Raw genomic sequence first — 6,740 nt, forward strand, 5'->3', positions numbered from 1 at the left:
TTGTTTTTACAATGTATGTACCATTAAAAAACTCATATCCCAGAGGTAGGGATGGTCAAGAAGTTTGTTCCCAGAACAAACGAACATATGGGGCGTTTGCAGCAAATTTGTGTGCTGTGGAGCGCCCCATAATGCACTGCGAGATCACAGTGCATTGACGGCTGCTGATTGGCTAAAGCATGCACCTGACCTTCATGCTTTGGCCAATCACAGCGTGACATGCTGTGAGAGCCATGGTAGGCCAAAGGCCAATTGTTTTGCATATTTGTCACACTTTAATGACTCAGATCATCAAAAAAAAATTATTATTACACAAAGATAACCCCAGTAAATACAAAATGCAGTTTTTTAAATGATGTTTCATTTATTAAGGCAAAAAAGCTGACCAAACCTGCTTGGCTTTATATGAAAAAGTAATTGCCCCCTAAACCTAATAACTGGTTGTGCCACCCTTGGCGGCAACAACTGCAATAAAGTGTTTGCGATAACTGCCAATGAGTCTTTCACATTGCTGTGGAGAAATTTTGGCCCACACTTCTTTGCAGAATTGTTTTAATTCAGCCACACTGGAGGGTTTTCCAGCTTGAACGGCCTGTGTAAGGTCATGATACAGCATCTCAATCGGATTTAAGTCTGGGCTTTGACTAGGCCACTCCAAAACCTAAATTTTGCTTTGTTTGAATCATTTGGAGGTGGACTTGCTGTTGTGTTTTGGATCATTGTCCTGCTGCATAACCCAAGTGCACTTGAGCTTGAGGTCACGAACTGATGGCCAGACATTCTCCTTTAGGATTTTCTGGTAGAGCTCAGAATTCATGGTTCCATCAATTATGGTAAGTCGTCTAGGTCCTGAAGCTGCAAAGCAGCCCCAGACCATCACACTACCACCACCATGTCTGACTGTTGGTATGATGTTCTTGTTATGAAATGCTGTATTAGTTTTATGCCAGATGTAACGGGACGCACACCTTCCAAAAAGTTAAATGTTTGTCACGTCATTCCACAGAATATTTGCCTAAAAGTCTTGGGGATAATCAAGATGTTTTTTGGTAAATGTGAAATGAGCCTTTGTGTTCTTTTTGGTCAGCAGTGGCTTTGGCCTTGGAACTCTCCCATGGATGCCATTTTTGCCCAGTCTCTTTCTTTTTGTTGAATCATGAACACTGATCTTACCTGAGGCAAGTGAGGCCTGCAGTCATATTGTCCTGGGTTCTTTTATGACCTCCTGGATGAGTCGTGCTCTTGGAGTAATTTTTGTAGGCCCGCCACTCCTGGGAAGGTTTACCACTGTTCCAAGTTATCTCCATTTGTGGATAATGGCTCTCCCCGTGGTTCACTGTAGTTCCAAAGCTTTAGAAATGGCTTTGAAACCCTCCCTAAACCGATACATATACATTACTTTGTTTCTAATCTGTTCTTGAATTTTTTTAGATTGTGGCATGATGTGTGGCTTTTTGTGATCTGTTAGCGTGCTTCACTTTGTCAGACAGCTTCTATTTATGTGATTTCCTGATTCAACAGGTCTGACAGTAATCAGGCCTGGCTGTGACAAGTGAAATTTAACTCAGCTTTCCAAAAAATGGTGGTTAATCACAGTTCATTCATGATTCAGCATAGGAGGGGGCAATTACTTTTTCATATAGGGCCAGGAAGGTTTGAACAGCTTTTTTCCCTTAATAAATTAAATAATAATTTAAAAACTGCATATAGGATTTACTCAGTTATCTTTGTGTAATATTAAAATTTGTGTGAGAAATATGCAAAAAAATAGAAAATCAGGAAGGGGCAAATATTTTTTCACACAACTGTATATAAAATACAGTTCAGAGTATATAGTGCAGTTAGTGTAGTATATATATAACGCAGTTCAGAGAATATAGTGAAGCTAGTGTAATATATATATATATATATATATATATATATATATATATATATATATTACAGGTCAGAGTATGTAGTGCAGTCCGTATAGTATATATAATGCAGTTCAGAGTATATAGTGAAATTAGTGCAGTATAGTATATATAATACAGTTCAGAGTATATAATGCAGTCCATAAAGTATATATAATACAGTTCAGAGTATAAAGTGCACTCCGTATAGTATATATATAATATAGTTCAGAGTATATAGTGCAGTCCGTATAGTTTATATAATGCAGTTCAGAGTATATAGTGAAGTCCGTATAGTATATATAATGCAGTTTGGAGTATATAGTGCAGTCCCCAATTGATTGTTCTAAAATTCACTGGGCATTCCATACTTCCTATACCCTATCCAAGTTCAATCCCCTCAATAAAAATAAAAACAAAGCTAATGGACTGTTCATTGCCTTGGAGTGACTGAGGATTAAATGCCGGGCTGGGCAGGGTGACAGGTGGGCCACAACACTCAGCAGCCCCTACTGTAAATATAATACAGTAGAGAGTATATAGTGCAGTCAGTGTAGTATATATAATACAGTGCAGAGTATATAGTGCAGTCAATGTAGTGTATATATAATACAGTGGAGTATATATAGTGCAGTCAGTGTAGTATATATAATACAGTGCAGGGTATATCGTGCAGAGTATATAATACAGTGTATTGAAGTGGTTAAGGGGAACCCCATGACAGAATAAAAAACAAAAAACAGCGTGGTGTCCCCCCCAAAACCCATACCAGGCCCTTTGGGTCTGGCATAGATTTTAAGGGGAACTCCATGCCAATTTCTTTTTAGAAATTGGTGTGGGGTCCCCCCCAAAATCCATACCAGACCCTTATCCGAGCAAGCAGCCTGGCAGGCCAGGAAAGGAGGGGATGAGCGAGCACGCCCCCCCTGAACCATACCAGCCCTCAATAATGGAAAAGAACAAAATCCCCTTGTGGTGGACTTTAAAGGCACGAGAACTTTTGAGAAAGTATTTTTTTTAGTTTGAAATATTTATTAAATATAGTATGTACAAAACATGTATAAAAACATATAGTGTATTTGAACATATTTACAATGTTGTCACCATAACATAATAGTACAAACTGTAAAATAGTGATTCTTGTATCCAACGTGTTTCAGAGTACATGTGTGTCTCCTTCTTCAGGGGTATATAAAGCAAGAATACTTTATGTTCTAGAATAGAGTATTTAAGAAAAATAAATAGATATACAGATATACAACATTCCAGCAATGTTTATCGGTATACAAAGAAACAGACAAGACTGATAAGATTTCACTTACATGTACTGGGGTGGCAACCCTTTCAAAATGTTCTAATTAAAAACATAAGAGTGCAAGAAATGCTCCCGATTTCCTATTCAGAAATCCATCAGAGGTGGCGTGCCTCCGGGAGGGGTGCTGATGTTGGGCCTAGCCCAGAGTGCTGACCCAGCTCCCCTACAACACACACCCCTGGAGGGTCGGACCAGAGGATCCAATGAGTCCAAAAGAGGAAAAAGACCCTGTAAGTGTGAACTAGAGTCTATAAATATACAATTTTAAATAATTTTTAGAAAATTGATACATATTAAATAAATGTATTTGAAAATAGAATTGTATATACAAGTTTTAATTATTTATATTATATTCCGCATACATTATTATTAAATACCTGCAGATGGTACGTGATATCACATGGATGTGTGGAGGGGTTTGTTGTAAAAAGCACATTCACCACAACTACAAAAAATAATAAAGTTAAAATTTAATTTTAATTTTTTAATTATTTAACCAAAAGACATCCTATCATGTTATGTGAGCATTAAATGAATTAGAGTTCTTAAATTCATTTTATTGTATATATTTTGTGTTTTTAGATATTTTATTATAGCAGAATGTCTGTTTATTGCTAGCTCACAGTCTAAGACAGAAAGTTTTTTAAAAAAGAAATGTAAATAATTAGAGAAGAGGCATAGGCATGAAGTCCCAAATGCAGGAGGGTCTGTGTGCAACAAGCAGACAGGCTGCATCGTGTCCATCAAATTTACAACACCTAATCTAAGTAAGTATGGGTGATCAAGATGCAGATTATCTATAAGGTAGAAAGCCACAGATCTTACCTGTTTGATTTTTTGGCCATTTGCTCCAGCATCCAGCAATGGACTGACGTGGATGCCAGAAAGAGCGGCCATAGGAGTATTTATGTTACTCCCATCCCAATCAGCCAGAATCAGAACAGCTGATCCGGCCAGAGAGGGCGGGGAGGGAGGACAGGGTCTATTCCTGAAGGCCCCCCAAGCCGTGCACGTGCAGCCATGTCCACAGCGCACGCCCGATACTGTCATGCGCCGGAACGAGGCCACGCCCACACCGTCCACCGGCACGCAGAGCTTCACCGGCAGACTGCGCATGTCCGCCGGAGGAGCAAGGTGGAGGCCGGCTGATATTATAGCTCCCCAGGCCTCACATAGTGCCGCCTCAGGTTTTTTTTTTTTTTATTGAAAGCCTATGGCGTGCAAAACACACCCAAAAACTTCACCCGGTGCATAAAAAATGTGCACACACATAAAGAGTGCTCACAAAAAAGTGCAACGGGTACACAAGATGTGCCAATTCCCTGATCCCCCGGGGCGTTAGGCTCCTGACGGGGACAAAGGTACTTACTGTGGTCTATCTGGCCGAAACCAGACAGACCCCGTTCTCTGGAGGGCCTTCCCGAGACAGGACCCACCCAAGTACTAGGTGGGGCTCCCCCGAAGGGAGACCCAATGAGAGAGGGCGAAGTAAGCCAAAAGGCCATGTCCACCCCTTCCCAAGACTTTCAGGGCTGGCCCGAGGACCCGCATCCTTACTCGTCACACAGTGGGACAAACGTGAAAAACAAGACGTGATAACACAGGGTTTCAATCAAAAATAAATAACAAGTGGGGGAAGGGATAGTGGAGAGGAGAGTGAAAGAAGTGGCCATTGTGTAAAACAATGACCAGGCCCTCCGGCCAGGAATAAAAAATTCCTCTGGTCCCAGCCAAAAGGCCCGGCCCAAGAGGCAAGTGCTAAAAAAAGCGTGTTATGGTGCAGTGACCGTGGTGCCTCAAATCAAAGTGACTGCCACTCACAGTGATTATGTGGCACCCCTGGACTGCCACTCCAGGGGCACATACTCCTTAGGCTTTCAAGACCAACCCTGGCCCACAGCCTAGACCACAGCAGCCCCCACCGCAGACAGAAAAGGCATGAGGTTCAGGAAGCTTGGTGAGAGCCCTTGCCCCGAAGGCTCCACCGTCACTCCCATCACCCCTTCCAGTTTCACATTCGGGTAAATGGATACCAGCCACTCCCCCCCTCCAGCAAAAGGGGAGTAAGCGTTCTCCTACCCAAATAAATGTCAGCAGCTAGAGCCACCACAATCCAGGCCAGAAGGCCAGGGACCCGACCCTCTGGCCAGACCAAAATGCAGCATCCATCCCCACCAGGAGCACCCTTCCAGACGGCTCAGACTCAACCATTGGCCGGTCCCCAGTATACTGTCAGGCAACACGGCGTAGTCCCTGCTGAGTACCGCCCTTCCAGGTGCTATGACACCATTGGATTTGCTGGTCCTCCCCGACGAGAGTGACACAGCGCCTCCTCTGGAAACTCATAAGAACAGATACTACACTTGATCTTAGCCAAAAGGCAGAGAAGCGATAACTTGGGCGGCCCCGTGATACGCCCACACCCAGGAAGGAGGGAGGGAAAGGTGGAACAGCACGGTACACTCGCAGGAGGCCAACACCAAGTCAAAAGGATGGAATATTGGATTTCTATTAAATAAGAAAAGAGGGAGAGGGCATACAATAAGAAAAATTGTTCAACATTAACATTAACAATACATGTTAGGGAGAAAAGGGAATACAACAGGTACACAATACTATATAATAAAAGCAGTGTGAAAAGTCCATACAGTATAGTACAAAAAAGATAGTATTTATACATAATAACATATTGGATAATATCACAAGTACAATAATAATGGAAAATTAAACCTGCAATACCCTCCATAAAGGGCATACATATACAGATAAATGTCATCTTGAAATTGAAATGGACAGAATGGGCCATGAATTTGGGTGAACAGAGGATGGAGAAACATTACCATTCATACTAATGTGTGCAATTAATAGCTACAATCCCTTAAAGCAATCAATTAAGCAATCAGTTTTTTTAATTAATAATAATAATAATAATAGCAATTATTTCTCCATTCCCCCTGAGGAGAACCCCTCAAGGAATGGCTTGAAGCTTCATTTAGGCCTGGTGATTGTGTCGCTTTTTCGATTTAAAAATCCACCGCAACTTCAGCTGGAGGAGAACTTTATTCCAGTCTCCTCCCCTGGGGAATGGAGTGCACACGGTCCAGAATAAGAAACTTGATTCTGTAAAACTTGCCATTGTGTACAATTTTGCTGTGTCGCCCAAGCGGGAGATCTGGATCGCACACCTGCATGCTGCGCACATGCCTGTAGGATCTTTTCCAGAACTTGAGCTTGGTTTTGCCAATATAAAAGCAACTTCAGTCACATATTAGCATATACACTGCTCCAAAAGTTCTACAGTTTGCAAAGTGTTTTGGATAGAACGTCTGGCCGTTAGGTAAAGTTGGATTCCTTTGAGTAAGCATAAATTTACAATAATTTCAAGTTCCGCATATGAAGGTTCCTTTGTATTTACAATCGTCCTTCTTATTTTCCCCTTTAAATTCGCTACTGACAATTCTATCAATCACAGAAGTTGCTCTCCTAAACGTAAACAGTTTTTTAGGGACAAATGGTCCTAGTGCTGAATCTAA

At 41.6% G+C, this 6,740-nt stretch overlaps 1 pseudogene; it reads right to left on the bottom strand.

The window, feature by feature from the left end:
- Positions 1–5,495: 5,495 nt before the first annotated feature.
- Positions 5,496–5,600, bottom strand: LOC141146430 (U2 spliceosomal RNA; annotated as a pseudogene).
- Between the last annotated feature and the right edge of the window lie 1,140 nt (positions 5,601–6,740).

Source organism: Aquarana catesbeiana, linkage group LG05 (genome assembly GCF_042186555.1).
Source record: "Aquarana catesbeiana isolate 2022-GZ linkage group LG05, ASM4218655v1, whole genome shotgun sequence".
Lineage (NCBI taxonomy): Eukaryota > Metazoa > Chordata > Amphibia > Anura > Ranidae > Aquarana > Aquarana catesbeiana.